Source organism: Tamandua tetradactyla, chromosome 2 (genome assembly GCF_023851605.1).
Source record: "Tamandua tetradactyla isolate mTamTet1 chromosome 2, mTamTet1.pri, whole genome shotgun sequence".
In the NCBI taxonomy this organism is placed as follows: Eukaryota; Metazoa; Chordata; class Mammalia; order Pilosa; family Myrmecophagidae; genus Tamandua; species Tamandua tetradactyla.
Window position 1 is genome coordinate 108,876,796 of NC_135328.1, and position 13,930 is coordinate 108,890,725.

The following is a 13,930-nucleotide window of genomic DNA, read 5'->3' on the forward strand; positions in this document are numbered from 1 at the left end:
GCCTGGCTGCCAACTCGTTGGTCAGGAGGGGTTGAGCATGTGTCCCAGAGATAGCAGAGAGCCAGGTACTGTTACAATGTCTGGAGAGGGTGGAGCCAAGAAAAAGGTGATGCCCCCAATGTGCCCCAGTCTTGCAAAGCTTATCCCAGCATTTAGAGAGAGCTGAGCCACTGTGTAGGCCCTTGGAAAGGGTGGAACTGCTGCCTTGTAAAGCCTTGAGGATAAATGACTCAGACTTTGAAATCTAATAGCGTTTGCCCTGCAGGTTTCCAGAAGTGTTTGGGTCAGGTGACCCCTGTGTTCCTTCCAATTTCTGCCTATGGAAATGGAAACATTTATGCTATGACTGTCCCTCCTTTGTATATTGGCAGCAGATAACTTGTTCTTAGTTTTTTAAGCCTGAAGAGAATTTTGCCTTAGGATAGACCATGCCTGTATTTATATTTTTATAAACATATTTTTGTATTTATATTTATATATGTTTGTATTTGTATTTTTACTGAAATGGTTGAACACTTTGTGAAATTGCAATGGAATGAATGTATGTTGTGTATGGAAATCATTTTGAAATGAAAAGCAGGGAGAGAAAGCTAGTAGGCATCGCCATTTCTTCCCAGCTGACAGAGAAATCCCGAACATCATAAGCCCTTTCCCGAGTTAAGATATCTTTATCTGGATGCCTTAGTGTGGACATTGTTATGGCCTTAGAACTATAAACTTGCAACTTTATAATAAATTCCCTTTTTAAAAGCCATTCCATTTCTAGTATATTGCATCCTGGTGGCTTTAGCAAACAAAAACATCTTCCAGGCCAACCCCCACCACACCCACCACAGTTGAATCTATAGACTTAGCGCCCAACTAATCACAAAGGGAATATAAAAAGGAAGGGAATTTATAAAGATGAGGAGTTCAAATGACACCTTAGCAGTAACTCAAATTCAGAGTGATCATTTCTAGAGTAACAGATATAAAGCACCAAGGACGGTATCCGGGTCTGCCAAGTACACAGAAATACTTGTAAATGAAGGAAGGAAGATGGAAAACCAAAGGTATGCCTGAACTGGCAGTTTCTTCTCATCACACAAGAATCGATATGAGGTCATGTTGTGATGGAAATCATGATGGGGAGGTGCCAGGGTGCTGAGTTCCAGGACCCAGTAGGAACAAGCCACATGCATCCAAAAGTTTAATTACACAGTGATTCTCTCTTCCTTGCCTACTCTTCAAAATAATATGAAGAAAAACTAGATTTGGAACTACTGTTCTAGTGCCACCTACCCATGCCACGCACTAAGAATTTAAATTCCAAATGTTTCACACATAAGTGTTCTCCCATCCTCAGGAATCAAATGGCTTCTACAGTTTAAAATACTGTCCCACAGTCATGGCTGAGTAATAGAATGAAAGGGAAAAACAAGCTCTGGTGGCAAAAAATAAAAAATAAAAAATAAAAAACTGCTTCACTTAACCAGTACCTAACAAACCTACATGTTAAAGCTCTGTCTTGCACATTTTCTGGCCCCCCAAATGCCTCTTTTCCTAATAACCTAACAATAATTTAAGTTATTGCTAATAATGCAAGAACAACTGTCTTACATACATAGAAGTCCTTAGGTAGATACCCACATGAGTCCACACTAAGCACAGGTGTTAAGAGAGTTGTACACTAGTATGGTGGCATTATTGGCAAGCATTCAAGAATCCCGCCCTGACATACACTTCTCATCCTTGGGGGTGTTCAGATCAAATGCATACAAGAAGCAATAACCAAATGTGAAACAAAATATCCCTTTATTAGTAACAAGGACAAAGTACAACCGTAAGCCTAAGTATTACAGGCCTGAGTGCAAGACACGATAGTTTAAAAAAAAACTCAGAGATTTCTGGAAGATATAAAACAGATGGAACAGATTGATGGCAAAATCCAACAAAACAGAGCAACTCTCAACTTCATATGAGGTTAAAAAAAAAAAAGAAGACTGAAATGTACTCAAGCTTAGAAATAGAGTCAAAAGAAAGTGTTAGTTGCTCATGGAAAAACAAACGAAGTTCCAAACTCAACATAACTCAAACAAGAGAGAGCCTTCAAACTCAGATATTTGAAGAACTAATCTCCATAGAAGGAGAGTCAATACAGGGAATAGAAGAAGAATAGAGAAAAATTAAGAGAAACAGAGGATAGATCCCTGATGCTCTAATACCTCAGATTCAGACAGAAAATGGAAGGAAGAATAAATCAAAGAATAGAATATTTTCCCTTAAGCATTCAGATTAGAAGTGTTTGTCTACCAAATGACTAGCAGGACAATAATTTTTTAAATACTTATATAAGTCTTAGGTTATCCTACACAAACAGACATTTGCACACCAATATTCATAGCAGCAGTATTAACAATGGCCAAAGAATAGAAACAATCCAAGTGCCCATCAACAGAAGAGTTGACAGACAAAATGTGGTATGTACTTATAATGGAATATTATGCAATGCTAAGAAGGAATGAGGTCTTGAAGCATGCAATAACACAGATGAACCCTGAAGACATTATACTGGACAAAATAAGTCAGGCACAAAAGGACAGATATTGTATGATTTCACAACTAGAATATGTAAATTCAGAGTAAAAAAATGTAGAATATAGGGTACCTAGAGAAAGATAGATGCTAGAGATGGGGGAGTGGTTACCTAATAAAGTACAGACTTTTTAATAAGGTTGAACATAAATATTTGGGAATGGATAGAGGTAAACATAGCTTGTTGTTAGAACTTAAGTAATGGTGCTGTACTCTAGGTAAATTTGGTTGAAAGGGGTTATTTAGAGTCATGTATATCAGTAATTAACACTACAAATATAAATAAGTTCTTGCATGAACTAATACAAATGTATGACACTTGTGCAAAAATTTAATAATAGAGCAGCATATGGGGGAAATTTTCCTATTGTAAGCTATGGATTATAGCTAACAGTAATACCTTAATATCCTTTCATCAACAGTAGCATGTGTACCACACCAATACAAGGGGTCAACAATTGGGGGAGATAAGGGATATGGGGTGTTTAGGGGGTTTCTTTTTTGTGTGGCTATCTGATATTTTTCTTTTTGGAGCAATGAAAATGGTCTAAAATTGAGTGTGATGATGATTGCACAACTAGGTGATGCTACTATGAAATATTGATTGTATACTTTAGATAGAATATATGGTATGTGAGTATATCCCAATCAAATCTGAAGATTCAAAGAAAAGATTATCTTAAATTCCCAGAGGAAATTAAAAGATACAATGGAAAAAGAAACAGATTGACTTAAAACTTTTCATTTGAAATTCAGGACGCAAGAGAGTGAAGGAATAATGTGTTCAAGCTTCTATGGGAAATGGTTTCAACTTTTTATTTTGAAATAATTTCAAACTCACAGGGAATTAGCAAAAATAATACAAACTCCATAAAGAGAAACCCAACATATCCCACCAGATAAAAAGATCCACCAATTTTAACCTTTTGTCACCTTTGCCATGCCTGCCTTCCTTCCGTCCTTCCATCTATCTCTCTACCTACCTACCTACCTACTTTCTGAACATCTGAGAGCAAGTTGTACACATCATACTCCTTGAGCACATGATACTTCCATGTAGATTTCCTACAAACAAGTATATTCACTTATGTAATCACTGTAAATGTAGTCTATCAGGTTCAAGAAATTTGATGTTGATATAAAACCTTACATATTCCAATTTTTCTTATGTCCAATAATGTTCTCTTGAGCTTTTTTCCCTCTGTACTTAGATCTCATTCAGTATCATGTATCGCATTTAATTGTCATTATCTCTGGATTTCTATTTTTTTTAATTATGGAAACAGATATACAATATCACTTCCCATCCCAACCACTCCCAAGCATATCATTCAGTGAGGTTAATCACATTCATTATGTGGCAATACTCTCATCACCATCCATTACTAGAACTTTCTCTTCACCCCAAACAGAAACCCTAGACTCATTTTGCATTCACTCTCCATTGCTCCCGCTCCCACCCCAAGTAACCTGTACTCTACTTTCAGTCTGTATGAATTTGCATGCTCTTATATTTTCTTTGTGATTACCATGGGGCTTAAATTTAACATATTAAATTGATGTGAATTTCATTTATCGTGATATCAACTTAACAACTTCAATAGCACACATAAGGGTGGTTCTTATCGTCCAAACTATATGGCGGTGCAAGCCCTGCTAATTGCAGTTACACCCAGGTCAGGGCTAACTGGACATCTGTCAAAGGGAAAGGTACGATTAAGCCAGGCAAGATGACATAGCATCAAATATCATTTCTTTTATGCCCTTACACTATTATTTATCTATCAATTTTTTTTAAACAAACGTAGCACAAAATTTTACTTTTAAACACTGAAATAGCTGTTTGCATAGGGTTCTATTTGAGAAAATCAGTTCCTCTTGGACTTTGACAGGTAATAAATTTATGAAGAAACAAACACAATTGTATATATCTCTGGGAAAGGCAATGTGCTGTCTGCTTCAGGAAATAAAAAGGGTTCTCTGCCGTTGTGACCTTCAAATCTTATAAGGGGAGGAGTTACAGACCTAAAGTACAAAGCAGAGAGAAGTAAATGATATAAAAAAGATAAACTTAAAGAAATTTGTGAGTTCCAAAGGAGATAACCAGGACTTACTTTCAGAGACTTTTATATAGAAGGTTTGTGATATGGCCCAGAATCTGTAACCAACATTTCAGGGCATCTAATACAGGTGGTCCTCAGACTATACTTTGAAAAACACACATCCAGTGGTGTTTTTTTTGGGGGGGGGGGGGGGGTGCACGGTCTGGCAATTGAACCCGGGTCTCCTGCACGAAAGGCGAGCCTTCCACCAGTGAAACACCCGTGCACCCCTCCAGTGGTTTTTTACACAAGACCCCTTTTTTTTTCAAAACATTTTTGTTATTTAGTTTAAGAATGCTATCCTGTAAGCAGATTTTAACATTATCCAGAACACACCATTGTTTTATTATGAGGGAAAAAAATTCTTTTCACACCTTCAGAAATTACTACTTCACATTCTCAATCCCTTTTCTGAAACCTTTTTGGCCAAATGTGGTTCAGAATTCAGAATTTTTCTTAGAAAGTTGCTAAACAATACATTGTCAATAAAAGGCTTTTTTTGGATTACATATAAAAGGCTTTTATGGAAAACATTTCTTCTGCCATCACCCTTTAATGCTGGTTTAGATTAATGGAGAACTTGAGGTCAAAATTCCCCACAGAGAATTTTAAAATTTGTAATCCCACCCTGATCAAGATGGCGGAGTGGGATGCTTCAGGCCTCCACCCCCTGACAGAAGTATTGAACAATCAACCAGAACTGGCGGAAACATCTTTCTCAAAGATTCAGAAAACAGTTAAAGGGTTGCCTCCCTTGTCCTGGTTCCAGAGGGAGTGCACACACTAGGAGCATGTATTCTTACCCAGTCTGCCTACTGCTGGCCCGAGGGACTCAATTTCCCAGAACTTGTCCTGCATGTAGAAGGCAGCTCACAGAACTCTCCTATAGAATTCTGGGGGAGAGTGGTCAAGTTGTGCTGCCAGGGGCAAGGGTTGCTGGTTGGAGAACATTCAGTGCCTGGGACCATTTCCGAGGGAAGAGGGGACCATCTATCCATGTATATGGGGGAATTCCTAGAACCACACTTATGTGCCCAAGACAAGAGGCATGCACAGAAAAGATCAGGCAGGCCCCTGCACTTTGGCCTGGGGCTATTCTCCAAGCTCATTTTATGGATAAGCCCTGCAGAAGAGAAACCACACAGGTCAGTCTGCAAAGATGGGAAATGTGTTTTCTCTTTTCCTTTTTAAATTTATTATTACCTGTCAAAGTCCAAGAGGAACTGATTTTCTCAAATAGAACCCTATGCAAACAGTTATTTTAGTGTTTAAAAGTAAAATTTTGTGCTACGTTTGTTTAAAAAAATTGATAGATAAATAATAGTGTAATGGCATGAAAGAAATGATATTTGATGCTATGTCATCTTGCCTGGCTTAATCGTACCTTTTCCTTTGATAGATGTCCAGTTAGCCCTGACCTGGGTGTAACTGCAATTAGCAGGGCCTGTACCTCCATGTAGTTTGGACGATAAGAGCCATCCTTAGGTTCTCTGAATGTGCCCAGCTGCTATGGCGCTTGTCACTTCTTCTCTGAAAGGACACTTGCCCTTCTGCACTGCATAATGTACTACCAAAGCTTATATTTCCATATGGCTTGAATGATAAGAAGCTGCTCTCAGCTTCTCTAAACTGCCCTCGCCACTTCTGCTTTTCATGTCATATAGTTTGAAACTTCCTATCGCCAGTAACATGCTGCAGGTGCTGTGGAAAGCAGTTTGGCAGTTCCTCAGAAAGTTAAGTATAGAAGTACCACATGATCTAGTAATCCCACTTCTAAGTAAATACCCAAAAGAATCGAAAGCAGGGACTCAAACACAAATTTGCAGACTGATGTTTATAGCAGCATTATTCATACAATTGTTAAAATATAGAAGCAACCCAAATGTCCATCAATAGATGAATGGAAAAACAAAATGTGTATATGCATACAATGGAATATTATTTGGTCATAAAAAGGAATGAAGTTCTGAGACATATGACAACATGGATGAACCTTGAAAGCACCATGCTGAGTAAAATAAGCCAGACATGAAAGGACAAATATTGTATGCTCTCACTGTTATGAGATAACTAGAATAAGCAAATAGAGTCAGGAACTAGAAAACTGGTTACGGGGTGGGGTGGGGGGTAGAAAATGGGTTGTAAATGCTTACTAGGCACAGAGTTTCTAGTTGGGGTGATGGAAAAGCTGTGGAAATGGATGGTGGTGATGGTAGCACAACATTGTGAACATAATTAACAGCACTGAATTGTATGTTCGAATGTAGTTAAAAGGGGAAATTTTAGGTTGTATAAACATTACTAGAATAAAATTTTTTAAAGCCATAGCACTGTACAACACAGTGAACCCTAAAAAACTATGGCCTATAGCTAAAAGTGTAATTGTGTCATCAATTTGACAAAGGTACCACACTAATGCAAAATGTTAATAATAGGGAAAACAATGTGTGTAGGTAGGGGAGTATATGAGAACTTTGTATTTTCTGCATGATTTTTCTGTAAACTACAGCCTTTCTAATAAAAAAAAAAACAGCCCTGTGAATATTTATGATTAGGTTCCTGGAATAGGTAATTCCCACTTCTGTTTCTGACATTCTTTCTAAGTTATCACTCTGGGGAATGGTACCTAAATTATCTCTGGGCTCCTCCTACTATTGATTTTGAAACTTTGAATATAAGATGTTTTGAAAACTCCCATCCCTACCTGTGATCTGGAGATATGGAGGATAAGCTACTAAGCACCGTACCTGAATTACAATTTCCAATAGTCTGATATCAATGGGATAGAGCACAGAAAGGGAACAGTCTCATGAGAGTGATTCTGAGACTCATTAATGTGCCTTATCATTGATTCCACAATAGAATCAGCAGGAATCGTGCCAACCTCCTGGCTAGAGGCAAATAATTATTCACTGAGAAAGGTAATTCAAATGTGGCTGTTATAGAAAACAAATTAACATATGTGAGCCATAGCATCAATTAAAAAAAATACCCAGGAAACAAAGGAAATAAAATTTAGAATAAAAGAATGTGATATATAAAAATTTGGTGTTCCCTATTTCTCTCTGCTAGTTTTCTCCTCCTGATTCCTAAATTACCTCTAAACTAAAAACGCAAGTAACAAGGATCACAAATCAAAACAATACAAAATGAAACCCTGTTCATGTTTGTACATGCATAAAATAAAATACTCAAGATTGCAAAGGATACCAGTAACACTGAACTATAATGATAGCAATACTAATATGTTTATGACAGTATGTGTGTTTCTTTATGAATAACTAATAAGATCTAGCAGCTGGTCTACTAACAGCCATAACTTAAAAGTAAATTATATTACAAGAAATCTCCAACAACTGAAAGGTGATGTGAACACGTGAACCACAGCTGCAAATGCCAGCCTCAGGCTAGTTTAGGGAGCAGAGACTAATCCCGGCCCACCAACTACTCGTTTTTTGGAAATCTGATTTCAAGGCACTGAGGCATGCCTGTGTCACTTTCAGGGACTGGGGTCTACCTTGGTGACTCGAATCCTAACTATGACTGGGTCTTCCTCCTGGAGTGCTGCCACCAATGCCTCCTTTTCTTCTTCATCCCTGAATAGCTTTCACGAGTCCCAAGAATTCAGGTAACCACATGGGTCTGTTGTGAAATCTAATAATTCCTGCATATGAATTTCTCCCACTCTGAGAAATTCTAATCTTATTTCTTCAAGCTGTGCTCCTCTGTTCTCAGGAGCTAGTCATTCCAAGATTTTTCCCTTTCATTTTGTTATGCAGTTTTAACCGGCTCCCAATGGGTTCTACCACCCATTCTGCTTTGCCCAGCCAGCTGGAAAGAGAGAAAGAGTAGGGAGAACAAGTCATTGCAGGTGCCTGGAACAGTGACTCTGAAATTCTGCTGCCTGCTACAATCACTTGAGGAGCTTTTTTAAAATGCCGTTATCCAGAATGTTCCCCATTTCAAGTAAATCAGAACATTTGGGGTGATGCCAGTCATCATTACATTATTATCACAGCTACAAAAAAAAAAAAAGACAATTTAATAAAAGGATTATCCCACCACCTCCTTGGGTGGTAGGATTATGGATTACTTTCTCCACTTACTAATTCTTTTTGCAATTTTAGCTCTCTGTGATAAATATACATGACTTGTATATTTATCACAGAGATATATGTGATAAATATATCACACTTTCACCTTAATTAATAAACTGTCTTTAACTTTATGAGGGTCTAGACAGAATAATAATCTGTACTTCTTATACCTCAGTGGAGGATGAGTCCAGGAAACTTGTAGAAGAGGTAGAAGAATTGATCTCTACCTTCAAAAAGCTAAAACTAACACCATCAATCTGCTCTGAAACAAGGTTATATTATTTATGGGATCACCAATGAAAAATGTCTAAAAAATAAATTAATACTGTGGGTAGCAAGTGAATGGCAGTTGTAATCACATCACATGTTGATCCTTCAGGTTTACACCTGATATACGATTACTATTATGTAACAAGATTAAATATTTTCTTTGTAGCAGGCCCTTAACTGAATGGTTTGGCTGAGAAATCAAGATACTACATATCCTTTTTTTCAAAATGTGGTTCCAAAACAAACTACAAATTTTCAAAAGAAATACTTCAGAAATAGTTACAGGCGTCACTCCTTAATCACCTTTAAAAGACAAGAGATGAAATGCATAGAGGAAGAGAAACCAAGAGAAGGATTTTTAGAGAGAGATGTTGGAGTGCTGGATGCTCCCAACAAGGAGAACAGAAGATGCTTCTCTTTGGCCTCACGTGAAGGAGTGGGTTAAGGAGCCCACATAGAGAATTTAATACATGTCACATTTAATTTAAGGAACTGTAGCAGTGTCTCTGACTCCCACTACAAAATTCAAACAGATTGAGAGAGAGGTAGGTACTGGCAAGCTGATTAATGAAACTCAGAGGTGCCAGCCTCTCCAGAACATCAACTAGTTCCATCCTCCTATCCCATATTATCAACAGCCCCTTCCAATATGAAAAAGTTTGAAAGCCCAAATACCCCTAAAGTTTGGGAGAAGGATCAAAGGAGAAGGAGGAATTAAAACAAATGAGTATATCTGCTGTATCATTTCTAATGGCATTTCTTTTAGTCTCCAGTCTTGGAGAAGCTAGAAAGAAATATCTACAATTGTGGAACTGTAATCCAGACCAAACTCTGAAATCTGTTCTATAACTAATTGATGTGATGCGCTTTGAAATTTATTGCTTTTTTGTATATATGTTATTTTTCACAATAAAGAAACAAAAACAATTTTTTAACAACAAAAATATATTAAAGAAAGATCTTTTCTGTTCTCTCCACATCCTCTCTCATATCCTAGTTTCAGCTTTGAAGGAGTCAAGACTGCCTTGATTGGGAGATGGATAGAAGGTAAGTGTCATGAGGTAGAAAGAGAAGAAGTTGACAATGTCCTGAATCAATACTTACTTAGAAAACACAAGAAAACTTACCTTTGAGTGAAGATTAAAATCTTGATAATTGCCTGGGACTCCAGGAGTTTTCAAACAGGAGAAAGGAACAACTGAAGAATTAAAGGGACACAAAAGAAAAATGTTTTACAATAATATCATATGAGTGGTGCTTACTCAACATACAGGTTACGCTCAAAAGGAAGTTTTCCTAAAGCCTAAACTTTGATTCAGTTTCACCACTGAGGAAATATCCTGCCATAACTTTATAGTCGAGTACAGTTTTTCATTTTTGTTTGTTTGTTTTGCTTTGTTTTCAGAAAAGGAGATGCTCATTTTCACCCTGGGAAGGTCATTCTAGGCTTTCTAAAGAAGGAAGGAAGGTTCTATTATGATTAAGAAATAATAAGACTTTTAGGTCCTGAGGGAAAATGGACCTGTACTCTCCCCATGCCAAACCACCCCTATGAATTAGAGGTCTATGGTAGTGGACTGAGGACCAGGAGCAGGATGGGCAGTGGAATCACTGAAATCAATTGGCCATGAGGCAACCTCAGAAGAGGCTGCAAACATAAACTCAAAGTGTGGGTCACAAGCTGAAGCCCAGGGCTCAAGCCTATTCTGGATTATGAAAGTGCAATACAATGGGATGACCTTCCCTTGTAAAATTGCTGCGGTATGGAAGGATTCTGCTTCAGCCCTCTGCAGCAAACAGCAGCAGCTGTTAGCTTTGCCTGCACATGCATTTTTTCTCCTCCACACGGGTCAGCCTTTCAGGTGGACGTGCTGAACCCAGGGTCTGGGATTTCTGCCTTAAAGACTCAACCAAGCTTCATTTCTGCTGTAAGGGGCAGTAATACCACAGCATTACTGTCATGAGAAGTGTTCCCATCTCCCAACCCTGGGGCAGCTGATGCCTTGACTGGCTGGTTGGGTTCATCAAAAGGAAACAGCCACAGTGATTGAAATAGCATGGTGCTGGCAGAAGGACGGACATTTAGACCAACTGAATCAAACTGAGAACTCAGCAATTAATCCTGATAATTTATGGTCAACTGATTTATTTTTTTGTCAGAAAGCTTATTTATTGTAGGTGGGGTTACAGTAACACATATAAATTAAGCAATCTATCAATACATTTTTAGTGAGTTTCCTATTCTGTCCAAGGTATCATAAAGTCTACAAAAGAAGACATTTGCCTTCTGAGAACCTAAAATCTAGTTGGGGAAACAAGATAGAGAGAACATTCAGGATGTGAGGGAGAGGAATTGAATACAAAGAGATGGAAGCTGGAGTACACAAAGAATGCTGGAGAAAGTGAGTAGACCAGCATAATAGGGGCAGAGAGGTCTTGTAGAATAGCAAAGAAAAATAAACTTGGAGAGAATGGAACAAATTTATGGAGAGGACTCCTGAATGTCAGGTCAAGGAATTAAAAACAGAGCCATATCTTCCACCGAGGCTGAATGGCATTCACAAAAAACACTTAATTGTAGAAGTGGAAGGAACTTTAGGGAGATTATGTATTCTAAGCCCATAATTCACAGATGAGGAACCAAATGCCCAGAAAGTATTTACATAAGGTCACGAAGTGGCTTGGTAGATTACTAGCACCTAGAACTTTTTCCTCATCCCAGGTTACCTCTTTAAAAGCAACATCTCAGATAGGTTATTAAGGTGTTGAGCTGGTTTGAAACTGTTATGTACCCCAGAAAAGCCACACTCTTGCAATCTATACTTGTGGGTGAGACCTTTTGATTATATTATTTCCATGGAGATGTGGCCCATCCCATTCAAGGAGGGTCTTAATTAGCTTACTGGAGTCCTTCAAAGAGCTGATGGAGAGAGAGAAAGAGAGGGTCAGAACTGACAGGGAGAGCAGAGAAATGAAATCAAAACACAGACATTTGGAGATGCTAAGCTAAGAGATGAAATTCAGAGTATGCCCTGGAAAAGCTAAGTGAGAGCCCTTAGACACTTAGAGTGAAAGCCACTGGAATCAGAAGCTGAAAGCAATGAACTGGGAGCAGTACCAGCCAATAGCAGCCACACGGGCCCTCACTTTGCATTTTTAGCTAGCCAAGTAAGGGGCCTGGAAAAAGAAAATCTGGCCTAGTTTAAAAAAGAGAGAATCTGTTTGTGGATACTTTGATGTTAGAGGAGACTGAGATGGGTAACAGATATAGAGACAGTGCATGTGGCTTCTCTGAGTTCTGCAAGGAACAAATGCTGCCTAATGCTTTTACTGCAATCATTAAAGTAATCTAATTTTGTGCTTTTTTTTATGTTGAAAGAGACCTGATCTCTGTCTGAAGGATTTTCCACACTTATTACATTGATAGGGTTTTTCTTTGTTGTGGCTTCTTAGATGTTCAGTGACATGTGAGCCCAAACGGAAGGCCCTCCTGCACTCATCACATTCATAGGGTTTCTCCCCAGTGTGAATTCTTTGATGTCTAATAAGATCAGAACTTCCACTGAAGGCTTTTCCACATTCATCACATTCATAGGGTTTTTCCCCTGTGTGAATTCACTGATGTTTGGTGAGGTTTGAACTTTCCTTGAAAGCTTTCCCACATTCATTGCACTGGTAACATTTTATTAAGGTATGGTATCTCTGATGCTGAGTAAAGTCCTGCACTATTACAGAAGGTTTTCTCACATTCATTGCACTCATAAGGTTCCTCCCCAGTGTGGTTTCTCTGATGTTTAATAAGGACTGAGCATTGACTAAAAATTTTACCACACTTATTACACTGATAGGGCTTTTCACTAGTGTGAATCATGAGGTGTTAAGAAAGTATTGTGTCTTGACTGAAGGTTCTTCCACACTCTTTACACTGAAAGAGCTTTTCCCCTGTGTGGATTCTCTGATGGCCATTAAGACTAAAACTGTACAGGAAGCTTTTCCCACACTGATCACATGTGTGTTCTTTTCCTTCCTCTGAATTTCTTTGATGCCTTTCAAGCCTGTTCTTGCATTCACAAACATTTTTGAAATGAGTACCCTGGAAAACATTCCAGTCTCTGCAGATTCTACTAAGGATTGTTCTCTGTGATTCCATCTCTTTAGACATTTCCTGCTTTGGAGCCAATTTCCCAGTCTCAGGTTTGGTCACACTTTCTGAAATCCTGGGTCATTGAGTTCTCTCTCCAAATCCTCCAGCAAAGACACAGCCTCATCTCCATACAATGGATGTTGCTCCTGCACCCGAGACTGGAGCTCCTTGGGCAGGATGGTCAGGAACTGCTCCAGCACCAGGAGCTCCAGGATCTGCTCCTTGGTATGATTCTCTGGCCTCAGCTATTTACGGCAAATTTCCAAGAGTTGGCTTAATGCCTCCTTTGGCCCAGGTGTCTCCTGGTAGCAGAGTTGTCAAAAGCATTTGTGGAAGACTTCCTGACTGGACTGGTGTTCTGCTGCAAGTTAATTTCCTATACAAAGAACTTAACTTCCTCCCCCTTAACTATCATGGGTCCTGTTCCTCTCTACCCTGGATGACAAAATCTGTAGCCATTTTCACTCAAAAGAGGGGTTTCCCAGTAGGAGGGCTAATACTCCAGGGAGATTCCCCTTCAAAAAAACATACAAAAAGTATCAATAAGATGAAAAATTCCCATCAGTTACCCAAAAAATCTGTGTACTATAAAGGCCAATGCCTAGGCTACTTTAAGAAAAGCAAAATGAAAAGGATTATTTGAAATTTAGTTGATGGTGTTGCAAATTACCTGAAGACTTACTGCTCCATTTTCTAATGGAAATTTATATGACTCAATTTTGGAAATTTAAAAACATTGTCTT

General features: G+C 38.5%; 1 pseudogene; it reads right to left on the minus strand.

Moving 5' to 3' along the window:
* Positions 1 to 12,382: 12,382 nt before the first annotated feature.
* LOC143657092 (uncharacterized) lies at positions 12,383 to 13,646 on the minus strand (annotated as a pseudogene).
* Between the last annotated feature and the right edge of the window lie 284 nt (positions 13,647 to 13,930).